The sequence below is a fragment of the Triticum aestivum genome, chromosome 5D, assembly GCF_018294505.1.
Source record: "Triticum aestivum cultivar Chinese Spring chromosome 5D, IWGSC CS RefSeq v2.1, whole genome shotgun sequence".
NCBI classification, from domain to species: domain Eukaryota; kingdom Viridiplantae; phylum Streptophyta; class Magnoliopsida; order Poales; family Poaceae; genus Triticum; species Triticum aestivum.
Window position 1 is genome coordinate 6,550,844 of NC_057808.1, and position 18,377 is coordinate 6,569,220.

At 46.3% G+C, this 18,377-nt stretch overlaps 1 pseudogene; it reads right to left on the reverse strand.

Annotated features, from left to right (window-relative positions):
* Nucleotides 1-9,573: 9,573 nt before the first annotated feature.
* LOC123124081 (pentatricopeptide repeat-containing protein At5g15340, mitochondrial-like) lies at nucleotides 9,574-11,395 on the reverse strand (annotated as a pseudogene).
* Between the last annotated feature and the right edge of the window lie 6,982 nt (nucleotides 11,396-18,377).

Consider the following 18,377-nt stretch of genomic DNA (forward strand, 5'->3'; position numbering starts at 1 on the left):
TTCTTGTCTCGGGGGGGGGGGGGGGGATCCCCACCTGAATATATTGCTCAAAAAGCTGCCAAAGCCAAGAGTCACCCCTTAAGCTTTGGTTGATTTAGTTTATAAGGAAAACTTGATCGAAAACCTAAACAAGTTGACCCCGACATTAGCAAGGTGGTTCTAGTGCTGTTTTTTTTTAGCAAAACAGAACAAGGGGCACTAAATTACATGTACACAAGTTATTTCTAATATCCACTAGGCACACATCTAATATGGAAACCTTTTCTTTTCCCGGCAGCCAGTTCAAGAGACTCTAGTACCTGTCACAAAGAATAACACAACGTGAGTGTCAAATAACCACGCCTTCTTCTGCATGCAAAACTCCTCTCTCAAGGCGAATGTTTTTCAGCCTGCAAGTAATATCTAATACATACCTTTTCTAAATGATTTATTTTTTATTCTTTGCAATATGTCACACAACTAAAACTTAGTGTCTTATAAATCACAAGGGTAGAAACAAAAAAAGATCTCTTAGCCAAAAAAATTCCTAAAATTTACAACTTTACAGACAACCTAACATGGATTCTTTGGTAAAAAAAGATGGATGAACTCTCGAAGTAGGCTTTCGCCCCGCTTTATAGATAAAGCAATGGTCCATACAAAAAGCATCCAAGTCACAAGCGAGAAACGACGGCTGGGTCCACAGCACAAATAAGCCCAAGAAATCAAAAAGATGGATGAACTCTGTTCTCAACAATTTACTTTTTAATGCTGGACCAGCCATTTACGAAAACTAGGAACTCGCCAATATATCAGCGAACAATGTCAACCGATGCTTACAAGGGATTAGAGACTGCTATTTGCAGATGCATTCCATGATTGTTAACATAGGGAGTGTATGAGGCATTGATATGGCAACTTCATGAAGAAGTTTCGTGGTGAAGTGTACACACAGCACTTGTACCCTGCACCACCAAACTTCTTCATCAAGGTACCACATGGAGAAGATATATGCGGGAAATCCACATGCTATATACTCCTTCCGTTTCAGAATATAAGGTGCATCAACTTTCGCGCAAATCAAACTTACGTATTTTTGACCAGGATTATAGAATAAAATAACATCTATAATACAAAATAAATAAAATAAGAAAATTCTTTTCGTGATGGTACACATTTTTTATTGTAAATATTGAAGTACCTTTTTTCTAAAACTTGGTCAAACATGCACACGTTTGACTTTTGAAACAACTAATACACATTATATTTTGGGATGGAAGAAATAGTTTTTAGAATCGCCACAAAGTATTATGGTATAGATGTCGGTTCTCTGAAGCTAATAGCTCATAAATAACATATCTGAACGTTCTAACAATCAAATGAAGGACCCAACATAACAGCTTCAAAGGCTGGTGGCTCTCTGCTCGCCTTTCTATTTCAGGAAACAAGAGAAAAGGTTTTTTATAGCCTATGTTTCCTGTGAGCTTGGTCAATCTGGAGGGAAAGAAACTATCGGAATTTAACTGTCAGGCTGCAGCTCTTCAGAACTTCTTGTTTTGACTAGAAGCTCTTCAGGGCATGGATAATAAGCTCAGTGGTTTACAATTTGTGGAGTCTGGCCAGTGTTAAGGGCCAGAGCAAACAGGTAGCTGTTGTAAGTTCGCAAGTTGCCTGTTTCAGTTTAGTTTGGGCCGTTAAAATGTTGCAGGCCGCATCAAGGCTGTTTTCTTTCTTGTATTAAAATACGCAGCCCTTTTGCATGGTTAGAAAAAAAATAGCAATCAAATTAAGGACCTAAAGGGGCTCCATAAGAGAGCTCATTATGGGTAAGTTTAATGTGAGGGGACAAACAAGTAGGAGGTTGGAAGGCTGAATCTTGCTAAGTATAATGAAACAACTAAATGCATTGAGCAAAAAAATTGGGATCCATATAGTTGCTTGGAGAAATGAGTTTGAAGCAGAGATAAGTATGCTTGAATCACAAGGGCGTGATACACTACAAGTCATAAACATAAAAGATAAGACATGTTCATGCAGAGTGTGGCAAGTTTTTGGGAAGCCATACCTTCATGCATTGCCCTCAGAACCGGCACCGGCCGAAATCACTAGCGGCAGCAGGACGAGAACCGCAAGCGGCAGCAGGACGAGAACCGGCACCGGCCGAAATCGAGAACCAGCCGGTGCCTCCCCTCCCTCCGCCCGGCGGCAGGACAAGAACCAGCACCGCCGAATCAAGAACGAGACGAGCGAGGCCAAGAAACACGACCCCCTCCCCCTCCCTCCGCCGGCGGCTGGACAAGAAAGGCCACCAGACCCGCCGCCAAGAAACTCGAGCCGTGGCCTCCACATCCCTCCCCGTCGACGGCCCTCGGGTGTGTCACCATCCTCCTTCTCTTCTTTCCCCCTCTCCCCCCGTCCCGTTTCCGAGTTCATTCTTTCTAGTTCCCGCTTTAAGTTTGGGCACTGCTTACGTAATTTTTCTACAAAACTGCTAAAATAATTCTAGAAAAAGTTTACGAACTAGACTTTCTTTCAACCAAAAAAGAATTCTACAAAAAGTTTCCGAGTCGATTAATAAACTGCTCGATCATCTCATCTTCTGGCCACGTCAACCAAAACAATAATACTTTTTACACTAATTTATAAAAGGGGAAAAGAACATAAATTTTTGTCACGTTTCCGTAAGACGCGAGGGAGGCTCGGGGTTGAATGGAGCTGGCTGGGGCTACAACAAAGGCCGGCGAAGGAGCGCCGGTCGATGCCAGCCTTGTGCACATTGCCTGGCTCCTAGTTGAGCTCGGCAAACGGTGGCGGACATCTTGAGCGGCGGCGGGGTTGGGCGGCGAACGTAATTGTGGGATCGAGTGGTAGGGTCGTGAGCATAGCGGGACTGGGCGCCGGGGATCGTGGTGGCCGGTGGTCGGAATCGACCGGTGTGAACACAAGGCCCCGGTGTAACGATTAGGGTTGGCGTCACGCTTTTGAGTCTTATGGTAGGTTAGACCTAAAATATGGGTTTTTGGTAGCAAAATATGGGTGGCTACCTATATACTCCATGCAGATTTGGACGGGCTGCCGGAGCATGTTATTTGTTTCAAAAACACAAAAATTTGTCTTGGGGTAAAGTTAGGCCTCGGGGCAGCACGATTGGGCGGCGGGGCTTGGGGTGGCTGGCGACTTTACGTAAGGCAGAGTTATGTGAAACTTGCCCGTGCGACGGTCAGTGTTGGTGCTATTTTTTGGGGTTGCTTGTATCTTGTGGTAGGTTGTACGTACCCAAATATAGGTTCTCGGTAGTAAAATATATCCGACCACTTAACTTTTTTTATTTGCATGTACTAAGTATATTTAGATGTGTTGTTGGAGCCGTGTTTTGTCCATGTAATAAATAAATAAAATTCAGGCATTGTGGTGAAATTTTAGATGTGCTAGCTAGCTATTGGATCAGTCGCTACTTTGATAGTTCTTTGTATTTTTCGTAGGGAAAGAAAATCCTGTGGCCAGCACATTTGCTCATTCGTACTTTCCTGTGTTGTGTGTGCAGTAACATACAATTTTTTAAAAAGGTGAATATATTAATATCGCGAATATACCAATTACACTCAGCCTCAGCACCTACAAAATATAGCAAGGACATCCAGGATACACACAACCAAAGGAAAAAAAAGAAAGAAAAAGAAGTCCCGCTGTAGTGATCGACACCTCTCAACAGCCGCACACAAACCACCACCAAATACAACACCTGGAAAACATCAAAGGTCTCCAAAAGCAACGCCTCCAAAAAGGAAACAGTGCACAAGCGCCGTCGTTGCTTGATCCAAGATCTTATGTTTTCACCCTGAAGAAGTTCGAACTCTCAAAACAATTCCTTCAGCAAGACAACTGCCAGGCACAACCAATGAAAGCCAGACCTTAGGTTTTCACCCTGAAAGTCCTGACTCAGTACCCAAGGAGCACCACCAAAAATGAAATTCCTCCCGTGCTGCTGCCCCCACTTGACACTACTGCTCCCGAGAGTTATCAAACACCTAGCTGACTCCATCGCCTCGAAGGCCCCGTCCGTCTAACTGATCCTATGATCTCAGCGACCATGACCTTCTCCACAGCTGTCTACACCATAGAAATCGAGAACCGGACATGTCCCATGGTGTCACCAAACAAAAGAGCTTTGCGTCACGCCCACATGAAACCTCGTAGGTTGAAAATGGACGTGCACGGCCGAATTCTATCCGATCCAGATATCTTGGGCAAGATATTCGACAGCAGTTCGGGAACACGTCAATGACTAGATCAAGGAGGACCGATCATGCAGGATGTTGCCGTGACGTGAGAGGAGCACACAGACCGGCACCTATATTATCACGGCAGCAGGCCCCCATGCCACCCCGATCCAACCCGTCGCCGCCCGACCGTAGCCATGGGCCGACCTCCACCAACCCACCCAGATCCAGATCCAGATCGGGGGGGGGGGGGGGGGGGTCAGCATGAATCGCGGCAACCACCGCCCAGCCCCTGCACATCGGCGAGACGATCCCAGCCCGCCGGCCAGCAGCCGCAACGCGCCCGCCAAGTCCACCTGTACACCTGAGCTAGGTCGCGCCGCCCGCGCTCGCTGGCCTCAGAAGGCGGCCGTCACCAGCACGGGCACGCCGACCACCCCACCACGCAGCCTCCCCACGGACGCCGTGCCCAGCAGCCGCCGCCGCCAACACGCCGTGCCCCGCCGCCGTGCCCTGTGCACGCGCCGCGTCGCAGCCCAGATCTGACGTCCCGCACCGCCAGCTTCTGACCAGGAGGGAGAAGAATCCCCGCCGCCGCCCTGGCCGACCGGGCTTTGCCCGTCAGCTCGCACCGGCGGCGGCAGGGGAGAAGGGAGGAGGGGGTGGGTTCGGTGCCGACGGCTTGGGGCTCTTCTCGGATGCCCGCGGGGGTACAGTAACATACATAGCCCGATGGCCTAGCCGAATCCGTGGAGGACGAGGTACGACGCGGCCAAGCACTGATGTACATCCAGTTTGCCCTGATGCCCGGCAAGGTGAATGAGATCCGGAGGAGCGCTAACCGAGTGCGGAGCATCCAAAACGAGCAGGAGAGAGAGAGCGCTAGCCGTGCAGAGCCCAAGCACTTCCGTGGGCTTCGTCCACAATGTGATCAACGACATGATGAATGTCACGTGATGACAGCGGCCCATGCCCTGAAGCACGTCTACTGCTGGGCCGACCCGTTGACGATCGAGAAGGCGCGCCTCTTTCGCGCATTGGTGGTCTGTTATCATCACGACGAAGCTTGCCGGCAGGCCGGATTGCCTTTGGAAGCCAGGAGGTACGTGGACGCAAAGATCACGACGTCGGCATGGGCGCACGACATCCTCGTGCTCACGGTCGTAGTCGGGGCTCTGAGAGACTTCCACACCGACGATGTCTGCCCCGGACCGCACCCGACCCTCCCCGTGGCTCGGAGCATGCCAAGGGCGGCCATGCGGTGCATGCTCGTGGCCTGGCCGGCGGTGAACGGGGACCAGGGGATGCCATGGGGTGGACGAGCTGCACCAGGGGTATGGAAATGATGAGCACCAATGAGCTCGGTTATAGGATGATCTTCGTCGAGGTCGACGTGGACAGCGTGGCCGGGATGTCCGGGGCGCCACTTGTCGACACGATGGCAGGGTGATCGGGATGCTGCACGGCGGGTTTGGTGGGACCCACTCCTACTTCGTGGCATCCCCCATCTCTACCAGTGGGTGAGGCAGAACCGAGCCCGCACACGCAGAGTCGTGGTCGTCCAGTAGGACTAGCCCTAGCCAGGCAACATTCAAAAAGCTAGCTAACTGTGCATTACGTTGGTAGCATCCCATCCGATTGATCCGATCCAACCCTCTCATCTTATACGTCACTTTGTACATACTAGCTTTTTTTTAAGGAAGATGACCCCGGCCTCTGCATCTGAGAGATGTATGCGGTCATTTTATTGATTATTCTCGAGGACCTTACAAAGTAGAACAACAATATGCCTGAATCCGTCATCTTGACAACATCTGTCGCTACTCTTATCCAAATGATGAAGGGATGCAAGCTGGACCACATGCCTAGACCTCTCACCTAAACCTAATATCTAAACCCGAAGGCCCCGCCCGAGCCATCTACCTGGTCCGGAGCTCAAACCGGTCCGACGCAGAAGCCGCCGCCGACCACCGGATCCCGCTGCCCACGCGGCCGGGACACCAGATCCACCGCCCGCATGGCTGCTAGCGGTCGTGCCTTGCCAATGGAGCCGCCGCTCCAGATCCGGGGTTCCCCACGCAGAAGCAGGGCAACCGAGGCCCCGCCACCACCATCCTCGGTGCCCCGGGCTTGCCCGGCGGCTGCCTCAGGCGGCGGCGAGGAAGGGAAGAGGGGGGGAGGAGGGGCGGCTAGGCTGTACATACTAGCTAGCTAGAAACATCGATCGTCATTTTTGTAGGGACGATTGCAGAATGTATATAGTATTAAATGCACGAGATCAACATGCATGCACATTCATGCATCGGCCGGTGTCTATTTTGCACATACTCCTACTTTACCATGCATGTATATATTTTTGGTTAGCAAAAGAGCACAAACTAAACCCTATCTGTTGTTTGTTGCATGACACGCTGCGATGATTCTGGACGAATATTGCTGCAAACAACGGTTCCGATATTGCGAACTTGTTTTGCATGTATTGCGGTCAATCATGTAAGCTTTCAGAGAGACAAGTAGCTTGGGATCCATCTCAGAAAGCCGCATAAAAGAGCACAGCCGCATCAATGGCCATCTATAATTTCACAAAGTAGGCGTATGGATTCCTTCTTCACTTATTACTTGATACGATCATCACCATTTCTTCTCCTGTTAAGTTCACGCCATGCACCAACTAACGCGAGCTGCATCTATCTTAAATATTAGTAGCAGCGAGCTGCATCTATCTTAAATATTAGTAGCAGCCAGTTCACCACACTTCAGTGTTGTACATAGGCATTTCATTGATCACGAGCTAACGCGGATGTAAGTTTCAATCTTGTGTAATGAAACTCTTGCATAATATGTGTTAAACTACTGCTATTTAACCTGCCAATAATGATTCATATAAATCTCAATTCAGGTAAAGCTACCTCGCAACAACAAAAGAATCAGGTAAAGTTGAGCATCAAGAAGTGTGCGGCAGGCTTGGTTTTGTTTTGATGGCAACTCTCAATCCTTGAATTTTGAAAACTTGCGAGCCAAATCAACACTACGCATTCCGACTAAAGAAATAATTCAACACTGCGTAGTGGAGTTCCAACATCTTTCGAGCAGAAAATTAAAGCATGATCACATTACCAAAATTATCAGAAAGAGGTCGTCACATCCAAACAGGAAGGCACGACGCGACTTGCCGTTAGAGACTGCGAACAACTGATAAAATGGTGCAGCAGGGACCAAATCCAAGGTACCTACCTACAGCTGCAACCCTTGTCGAATATAATACGGGATGCTTCACTTTTTTTGAAGCTGCTACGGCGGGCAAAAGTCGGCCTGAACCATTTTCATTTTCATAAACCAGAGCAAGATACAACACAACGGCTACAAGATGTAGCACACGACAACCACAAGAAGGAACAAGGAAACAGAGAGAGAACCGAAACGAGCTATGCCTAGTAGTACAAGCCTTGAACCTGGCACCTGACGCTGGAACAGACCGAGAAGAGAAGGGAGGAGTCTTCTTGGATCAATCGAACGGATACCCGACGTCGAGACGATGGAGAGGACAAAGTCCCCAGCCTGCCCAGCGATCACTCTTCACCTTCGAGACCTAGGAGATTCGCAACACCATCGAAGGGCATCCCATCACCAAGGCGACATCGCGACAACGAAAACCGTAGACGCCACCGAAGGGCAATGTTCCACCGAGACGAGCACTGCACCTCCTCTTGGTGTTACATCGAGCACCTTCACAAAATCAGCAAACCTGGGCACCAAGCAAAGCAAAGAGAACCTGTAACATCTTCGAAGGACGTCGAACACCGAGATCTCACCGTCGCCACGAACATCCCTGAGAGGAGGCCAACCAGAGCTGGAGACAAACCTTAGCCTGTTCTGAATCAGCAAAGCACTTCCACCACCACCACCTACAGAACACATGCCCCCCGCCGGCCAACCACGAACCCAACCTCCCCATTCTGCCAGCTGCGTCGCGACAGCCGTCCACAAGAACTCCTCAAATGACGTCTCCAAGAAAAGAGTGATGGAAGCCAACACCGTCATCCGATCCGGCAATGCCCGATCTAAGGTTTTCACCCGGAGTCTCAAGACATAAGCTGTGGGGTTGCAACAAGCTCCTCGACGGCACCCCCAAGGAGGGAAGCGACATCCGTAGACGCCATTGCTGCCGGCATCGACAAGGTCTTTGCAAGAGTTTCACCCGGATCTGTGCAGCCCACCCAATCAGCTCCCAAAGTAGCCGGCGCCACCAAGAGAAAGCCGGAGCAGTCATATTTATGCATCCGCACCAAGGCGGACAGCCGCAAACCATGGCACACACGCTGCAAGGGAACGCATGCAACTCGTAGAGCTTGCTGAAGGGGAAGAGCACCACCCACCGCCGCTTACCTCCAGTCCTCCACCACCAGAGCCGGACGTGAACAGAACATCCCCGCCGCCACCACCGGCCCGCCGGGCCAAGATCCAGCCCGCTCGGACCTCGAGACGATGTACTGCCGGCGCCCGCTCTCTCCACCACCTCGCGCCCTCCACCGCAGGGGAACAACACTGACTCCGGCCGCGCCTGCCTTCGCCAGATCTGCCGCCGGGCACGCGCTGGGGCATGCAGCCGCCCCGACATCTTCCACGCCCTGACGCAAGCACTGGAAGGGAGAGCCCCGCCGCCGCCGTCCGCTGGGAGGGGCTTGGCCCGCCTTGCATATCCTTCGGCGGCGGCGAGGGAGCGACGGGGAGGAGGGGTCTTGGGTGGCTGCTATGGTTTCGCCACCCGAGTCACCCTGGGAGTGATGCGGGTGTCAGAGGCTGACCGTGATTTTGACTGAATCTCTTCTCGGGATGCTTCACTTCACTACGAAAACATCCATGCGAACCGTTGGTGCTAGGTTTATGAAGAGAAACCACAAAAGAGGAGTTCCAGATGGAACTTCGGTACGTATACAAGTGGACGGCCAGTGCTTTGCTTCTCCGTTTGGCTAACTCGGAATTCGCTTCATCAGGGGCATCTAAACTGCAATACAGCCTAACTACATCATGAACATGTTTTGTCAAAGCACTGCCTTTTGCATGAGATGAGAAACAGAACAACCGTAAGACAAATTTATACGACAAAAGAGCATGTTTAGCTTGCAGTTCACATCCAGCATGAATCTGTAGTAGCAAATGATTGGAGCAGGGTATAACAGAGAACAGCTTGACAAAGCCCAGGGATCTCAAACTGGGACTCGCAAGTTTGGTTACATTTTCATTTCAGACCATGGCAACCATCAGTAAACCATGGAAAAGACGGCATGCTTTTTTTCAACAGATCAGGACAAGAAGTAAGATTGTTCTCAATTTATTTACTGACTCGCTATCCTTGCAACTAACAAAAGTAGTTTTATAATGATAGGTTCATAATTACAAGTACGCAGCACACATGAGAAGCAGGACAAAGAAAACCTGGAATTTTGAAGCGGTTGCTGCAAGTCGGAGTCACCCGGGGAAAGAGCATGTCTTCTGACCATCTCAGCTCTATAAAAAACCTTAAAGACACCAAGGGAAAATGTAAGCAGCTGGCAATTTGTAAGATCTTGGAAGCAATTTGTAGTTAACTCTTTAAGTCTTAATTGCAATACTTATACTTCATAAGTTGAAGCCTTTAGAGTTCCTGCTATGATCTAGGGCACAACCTCCACTCATCTACGGCACACAACCACTTGTGTACTAGTGTTTCAATATAGACAAGAGTAGCGATGGATTCCCTAGTGCATTTTTGTTCCGTCTATTTCTAGCGATTGCCAAGCTGAGGATTGCATGTACTTGAACATCTATTAACTCGGTGGACTACGTGGAGATTCTACCCAACTAGTTAGGTGTGACTACAGTATATCATCAACTGAGTTCAATTGTACCCTCTGATGGACAATTCAGTCTCGTTCACTGGATTTATTTCTAAACATATTCGACGGGTTACTCTTGCAAATTTAGGACATTGTACCGTACAGGTATGTGGAGATAATACAACTGCTACTATATATAGCCTGATCTAGATCTCAACTAATAAGGAGTTCACCAGAAAAATCTAATAGTACAACTCTGTATGCTCAGTTCTATTGTCAGAGGTATAAATTGGCATTAGGCCAACGATCTGAAAGTGACAAAAGAGCTAATAAACCAAGTGTTGTTAGGGCTTTTGCAAGGATGCAGTCCAAATTCCAATGGCACTCGACATGTGCAAGAAACTATGTCCAGAAGATATGGCCGGTTTACCTGAGTTATACTGTGAGGAGCTATAGCAAAACGGCCATTGTATTGCTCAATTCAGTGCACAATAGGAGCGATTTCTTGTTCAGCACGTGGCAGGGAAGCAACTTCAGTAGGTACCAGCAGAGTAATGGGGCGACGACAAACAGGGCAATTAGTCAGGTTGCTGAAGGACAGATCCATGCAGGTAGACCAAGGATCATGTTGTACAAATTTCAGGTCTCCATCAGCCAGGGGGCTTGTGTTGTACTCATTACCACCAAGGAACCAACCCAACCGTGTCAGACAGCTCTGATCTTCAGTTGGCCAAATTCATGCATGCATTGCCATACATCGACTTGGCCACTCTCTCTCAGCAACATTGACACGGCCATGCGCCCGGGGGCGGAAAGCAGCTAGCACCACGCACATCACCCTGTCCCGGGGGGGCGCCTCCATCGGCTTCATCAGCCCCTCTGCCTCCTCGACCTCGCCTGCCCTTCCCAGCATCTCCACGGTAGACGCATAGTGCTGCAGCGCCGGCCTCATCATCCTCCTGAACACCTCCCTCCCCTCACCCACCATCCCGGCCCTCGCGCACGCGGCGAGGACCACCGTCACCGCCTTGTCATCCATCTCCCCCTCCCGTCCGCGGAACAGGCCGAGCACCGTCCGTGCGCTGGACAGATGCGGTGCGGGCAATTCGTCGAACAGCATGCGCGCGGAGTCCGGCGGGCGACCCGTGCGCGGACATCGCGCTGGAACGCGCCTCTCCGGAGCGCGGCAGCGTGGAGTGTGGCCACCAGCGAGAGAGACGGCAGCGAGGCGGCGCCACGGAGGAGCGCGGCGCAGTGCAGCCGCATGGCTGTAGCCTCGCACGGTGGCCGCTCACTGACTCCGAAGTGACCCAACAGTCCGGGAGGGGACGGGTGGGGTGGCGCGAGGAGAATGCAAGGGAGGAGGAGACGGAAGGGACACTCCGGCGGCCGGCCAGCGTTGAGATCGATTTTGATATAAAGACGAGAAGACGAGGCAGGGCGCCCTTTGGCGTCAAAGAATACGAGGCCCAGGCCCAGGTATGTAGGGCGGGCCCATGTGTGTTCTACGTGCAAGCGCGTGCCAAAAGAAATCCACACAAGTTTTAAAAACTATTCTCGTTTTTTTCATAAAATGTTCATGTTACCAAATAATGATCTAAGGAAATATTCAGATTTAAAAAATTGTTACCTTCAAAACAAAATAAATTTTGATGTGTTTCTAAAAAAAGAATGAAAAAAACTAAGTAAAAGCCAAGAAAGTTGGAAAGTAGAATGAAAAAAAAAGCATTCCCTACAATATGTTGTTCGAGTCGGTATCGAGCGCCAATGGGCCGGCCTAGTCTCCATGCTCCTGTGTGTCACCCTCTTATTTGAAGCATGTGGGGATAACCTTTTTTTCTTAGCATGTTATTGTTGTCGGTTGTTTTATCTGCGTTGACTTGAGTTTTAGTTATATTCTAGCGGTGTTTTTTCATACATATATTGTGTTAGGCTATTGTTAAAGACGGTATTTGTTCTGATAAGAGAGTGGAGTTGTTTTGTGTGTGGTTGTAGTGTCCTTGCACGTTTCAGCGTCAGTGTCCGTCGACATCCCTTGGGAACTCCTATTTCATGTTGAAAGGATGAAATTGTTGCTATAATGCTGTCCCATGAAGCCCTCACTCGCTCAACTCGGCTCCCTGCTACTCGTTCACTTAGTTCTTTTTCGCTCACTCCAGTGCTAGCTCAGAAAAAACTAGCCGTCGTTTATTTATTTGAAAAAGGTTGTTAAATCAAAAGATGTTTGTTGATTTAAAGAAATGTTGCAAATTAACAAAACCATAATTTTTAAAAACATTAATGAACTTACAAAATATGAGTGGACCTCAAACAATGTTCATGAATTAGAAAAAAGCTTCACAAATTAGAAAATATCCATAGACTTAAAACATGTGCATGAACTTTAAATACATTTGAAAAATTAAAAATGTTCTTTAATTTCACAAAATCTGCAAGATATTTATTAAGTGTTCATGAATGAAAGTGTGAAAAAAGGAAAAAAAAAGTTGGTAAATTCACCGAGCAAGGAGATAGCTACACGCAGCAGAGTGAAGGGGAGATCGCTCCTTTTTGAGCCGGCATAGTTACGTAGTTGATTTGAAGTTTTGTTCTTAGCCTAGTGAAACTTTTGTTTGTCATGCTTCAAATAGTGTTTCTGTTGTATGTTGCTTAAAAGTGTGTATATGTTGTGGATTGTGTTGGATGAACTATATGTATGTGGAACTCTATCAAATGGTGTTCTTTTTGCCATAGGTGTCCGATAGTGATGGGCTTCATAAAACCATGTGATGTCAATTTTATGTATCAGAACAACACTGACCGGCTATAGATAACAGCAGTGACTAGTTAGTGACCGACCATTGGACGGCCGATGACTGACAAGTATAGGAGATCTATTGCAGCTTTTTGATAAATAAGAGTGTCAAACCCAACGAGGAGCAAAAGGAATCTATAAGAAGTTTTTAGCAAGGTTTCACTCCAAAATCTATAAAAGTAATTTGATAGGACATTTGGTAGCAAGATAATGCATAAAATGATAAACAATAACAATAACAATAAAGTGCAACAAGTGGCACAATCCTTACATATGCTAAGGACAAGTGATTGTGTTTCTTATAGTGATTAAAACGCTCTTGAGGACACACAGGAATTTCACCAAGTTTCATTGAGTTACCTTTTGTTGTTTCGATAAGTATTGTGCGGGCAGGCATGCGCTAAGGTACTGCCTTTACTTGGACAAATAACTATTGATCATTATATCCTCCATGTAAGCATTCACAATTACAAGAGAAATAATTAAGATAAATCTACCATAACATTGAACTTTATCTTTAGGATCAAATCAACCCCTTGTGCAACAATTTGTAAACTAGTGTTTAGGTTTCTATCACTCTTGCTGCCAATTATCTACAAACTAATCCCACAATGTCTTCCCCTAGGCCCAACAGCAGATCTTGCGACCAGCTCATGGTTCTGGCACATGGATAGCACATTCCCACGCACCCCTGTCTATGGCTAGTTCTTTGGCGATACTCCATTCCTTCAGATCTCTCTTTACGGACTCCTCTCATGTCAAATTCAATCTACCCCAAACTCTCTTGACATTATCAGCACGCTTTAGCCGTCCGTTATGCACCGGAGCATTGATACGTCTCCAACGTATCTATAAGTTTTTATTATTTCATACTATTATATTATCAATCTTGTATGCTTTATATGTCATTTTATATCACTTTTGGGAACTAACATATTAACCTAGTGCCTAGGAGGGGCCCTCGTGGCTCCGTCTGACCTAATTCCGACGCTATAAATTTTCAAATATTACAAAAACCCCAGAGCGAGACCCGAAATAATTACTCCGCCGTTGCAAGTCTCTAGCCTCTACATCAACCTTACCGCCTCTCTGATGATGCTGATAACCCACAAGTATAGGGGATCGCAACAGTTTTCGAGGGTAGAGTATTCAACCCAAATTTATTGATTCGACACAAGGGGAGCCAAAGAATATTCTCAAGTATTAGCAGTTGAGTTGTCAATTCAACCACACCTGGATAACTTAGTATCTGCAGCAAAGTATATAGTAGCAAAATAATATGGAAGTAATGGTAACGGTAGCAAAAGTAATATTTTTGGGTTTTGTAGTGATTGTAACAGTAGCAACGGAAAAGTAAATAAGCGGAGAACAATATGTGAAAAGCTCGTAGGCATTGGATCGGTGATGGAGAATTATGCCGGATGCGGTTCATCATGTAACAGTCATAACATAGGGTGACACAGAACTAGCTCCAATTCATCAATGTAATGTAGGCATGTATTCCGAATATAGTCATACGTGCTTATGGAAAAGAACTTGCATGACATCTTTTGTCCTACCCTCCCGTGGCAGCGGGGTCCTAATGGAACTAAGGGATATTAAGGCCTCCTTTTAATATAATACCGGACCAAAGCATTAACACATAGTGAATACATGAACTCCTCAAACTACGGTCATCACCGGGAGTGGTCCCGATTAGTGTCACTTCGGGGTTGCCGGATCATAACACATAGTAGGTGACTATAGACTTGCAAGATAGGATCAAGAACTCACATATATTCATGAAAACATAATAGGTTTAGATCATGGCACTCGGGCCCTAGTGACAAGCATTAAGCATAGCAAAGTCATAGCAACATCAATCAGAACATAGTGGATACTAGGGATCAAACCCTAACAGAACTAACTCGATTACATGATAAATCTCATCCAACCCATCACCGTCTAGCAAGCCTACGATGGAATTACTCACGCACGGTGATGAGCATCATGAAATTGGTGATGGAGGATGGTTGATGATGACGACGGCGACGGATTCCCCTCTTCGAAGCCCCGAACGGACTCTAGATCAGCCCTCCTGAGAGAGTTTAGGGCTTGGCGGCAGCTCCGTATCGTAAAACGCGATGAATCTTTCTCTCTGATTTTTTTCTCCCCGAACACAAATATATGGAGTTGGAGTTGAGGTCGGTGGAGTTCCAGGGGGCCCACGAGGCAGGGGGGCGCGCCCAGGGGGGCAGGCGCGCCCCCACCCTCGTGGCTAGGGTGTGGGCCCCTGGCCTTGATTCTTTCACCAGTATTTTTTATTATTTCCAAAAATAATCTCCATGGAGTTGCAGGTCATTCCGAGAACTTTCGTTTCTGCACATAAATAACACCATGGCAATTCTACTGAAAACAGCGTCAGTCCGGGTTAGTTCCATTCAAATCATGCAAGTTAGAGTCCAAAACAAGGGCAAAAGTGTTTGGAAAAGTAGATACGACGGAGACATATCAACTACCCCAAGCTTAAACCTTTGCTTGTCCTCAAGCAATTCAGTTGATAAACTGAAAGTGATAAAGAAAAACTTTTACAAACTTTGTTTGCTCTTGTTGTTGTAAATATGTAAAGCCAGCATTCAAGTTTTTAGCAAGGATTATAACTAACCATATTCACAATAACACTTAGGTCTCATGTTTACTCATATCAATGGCATAACCAACTAGCGAGCAATAATAATAAATCTCGGATGACAACGCTTTCTCAAAACAATCATGATATGATATAACAAGATGGTATCTCGCTAGCCCTTTCTGAGACCGCAAAACATAAATGCAGAGCACCTTTAAAGCTCAAGGACTGACTAAACATTGTAATTCATGGTAAAAGAGATCCAGTCATAGTCATACCCAATATAAATTAATAGTAATGGATGCAAATGACAGCGGTGCTCTCCAGCTGGTGCTTTTTAATAAGAGGGTGATGGCTCAACTTAAAAGTAAATAGATAGGCCCTTCACAGAGGGAAGCAGGGATTTGTAAAGGTGCCAGAGCTCGATTTTGAAATAGAGATAAATAATATTTTGAGCGGCATACTTTCATTGTCAACATAACAACCAAGAGATGGCGATATCTTCCATGCTACAGACATTATAGGCGGTTCTCAAACAGAATGGTAAAGTTTATACTCCCCCTCCACCAATAAGCATCAATCCATGGCTTGCTCGAAACAATGAGTGCCTCCAACTAACAACAGTCCCATGGGAGTTTTGTTTGCAATTATTTTGATTTGGTTTGCATAAAGCATAGGACTGGGCATCCCGGTGACCAGCCATTTTCTCGTGAGTGAGGAGCGGAGTCCACTCCTCTTGAGAATAACCCGCCTAACATGGAAGATACGGACAACCCTAGTTGATACATGAGCTATTCGAGCATACAAAACAGAATTTCATTTGAAGGTTTAGAGTTTGGCACATACAAATTTACTTGGAACGGCAGGTAGATACCGCATATAGGAAGGTATAGTGGACTCATATGGAATAACTTTGGGGTTTAAGGAATTGGATGCACAAGCAGTATTCCCGCTTAGTACAAGTGAAGGCTAGCAAAATACTGGGAAGCGACCAACTAGAGAGCGACAACAGTCATGAACATGCATTAAAATTAATAAACATTGAGTACAAGCATGAGTAGGATATAATCCACCATGAACATAAATATCGTGAAGGCTATGTTGATTTGTTTCAACTACATGTGTGAACATGTGCCAAGTCAAGTCACTTGAATCATTCAAAGGAGGATACCATCCTATCATACCACATCACAACCATTTTAATAGCATGTTGGCACGCAAGGTAAACCATTATAAACTCCTAGATAATTAAGCATGGCATAAGCAACTATAATCTCTAATTGTCAGTGCAAACATGTTTATTCATAATAGGCTGAATCAGGAACGATGAACTAATCATATTTACAAAAACAAGAGAGGTCGAGTTCATACCAGCTTCTCTCATCTCAATCAGTCCATCATATATCGTCATAATTGCCTTTCACATGCACAACCGAATGATGTGAATAATAATAATAGTGCACGTGCATTGGACTAAGCTGGAATCTGCGAGCATTGAATAAACAGGAGAAGACAAGGCAATATGGGCTCTTGGTTAAATCAACAATAATGCATTTAAGAGCCACTTCAACAATTTAATCATGGTCTTCTCCTATCGACCCCCAAAGAAAAGAAAAGAAATAAAACTATTTACACGGGAAAGCTCCCAACAAGCAAAAGAAGAACGGGAAATCTTTTTGGGTTTTTCTTTTAATTATTACTACTACAGCAAGAAAGTAAACTAGCTAAAAGCTACAACTATTTTTTTGGTTTTTCTTAAGGTTTATCAAACACATAAGAAAAAAGCATAAAAGGAAAAAAAACTAGCATGGATATTACAGTGAAAGAGCATGAGCACCGACATCTAGCAATGAGTGTGTGAATATGAATGTAATGTCGGTGAGAGATACGTACTCCCCCAAGCTTAGTCTTTTGTCCTAAGTTGGTTTATTGCCACGGATGGCCTGGCGGATATCCAAAGTTGTAGTTGGGGTCGTACTGAGATGAAGAAGACTCTGATTGCCACTGGTTGGCAATCATCTACGGATCCCACTGGTAATTAGACTGTCGTGGAGGATCAAATTGTGGTTCCGACTCTGGCTCTGTGGCTGATGTAGGGTTCTGGTAGGTGTGAATGGCCGCCAGCGGAATGAGATACTGGCCTGCAGATAAATCAAACAAGGAAGGAGTAGGCAAGGTAATAGTCTCAGGATGATGTTTATCAAAGAACAATTTGTATTTAAGCTCCCCCTCCCTATTCTTTACAATAAAATCATGCGCTACCATACTCTTATAATCTAAATAAACAGTAGGCAGCAATTTTTCTTCTTTTTCATAGTGCCTAATAGGTATGTTATTGTATGCAGCAAGGCGTGAAGCATAAACACCTCCAAAGATGGGGCCCTTTGTACGGTTCAGACTTAACCGTTTGGCAATAATACCGCCCATACTAACAGAGTCGTCACGGAATAAACCATGGAACAAAATAATAATATCAGGAACACTAAGGTTTCCACAGTTTCCGCGACCAATTAAGCAGCGACTAGCAAATATTGCAAAGTAGCGTAAAATAGGAAAATGTATGCTAGTGATTCTTGCATCGGAAACCTTCCTAGTTTCCCCTACAGTAATAGTGTCAATAAACCCGTCCACATCTTTACGATGTGGTTCCTCTAAGCTACCCTCGAAAGGTATTTTGCAAACCTTGCAAAATTCATATAGTGACATCTTCTTAACCACATCATATAAATTAAACTCTACTCAAGGAGGTGATTCCTTAGGATAATAGTAGAAATTTTGCACAAAAGTATTGGTGAGTAAGAGATACTGTTCGCGTTGGTCGCGGAGGAAGTCGGTGAGGCCTGCATTCTCAGCCAATTCATAAAAATCATCATAAATCCCGGCTGCTCTAAAGAAATCATCGGAAGGCCATTCACACGGCCGAACCTCCGTGGTGCGAGGCAGATTATATTTGGGCCTCT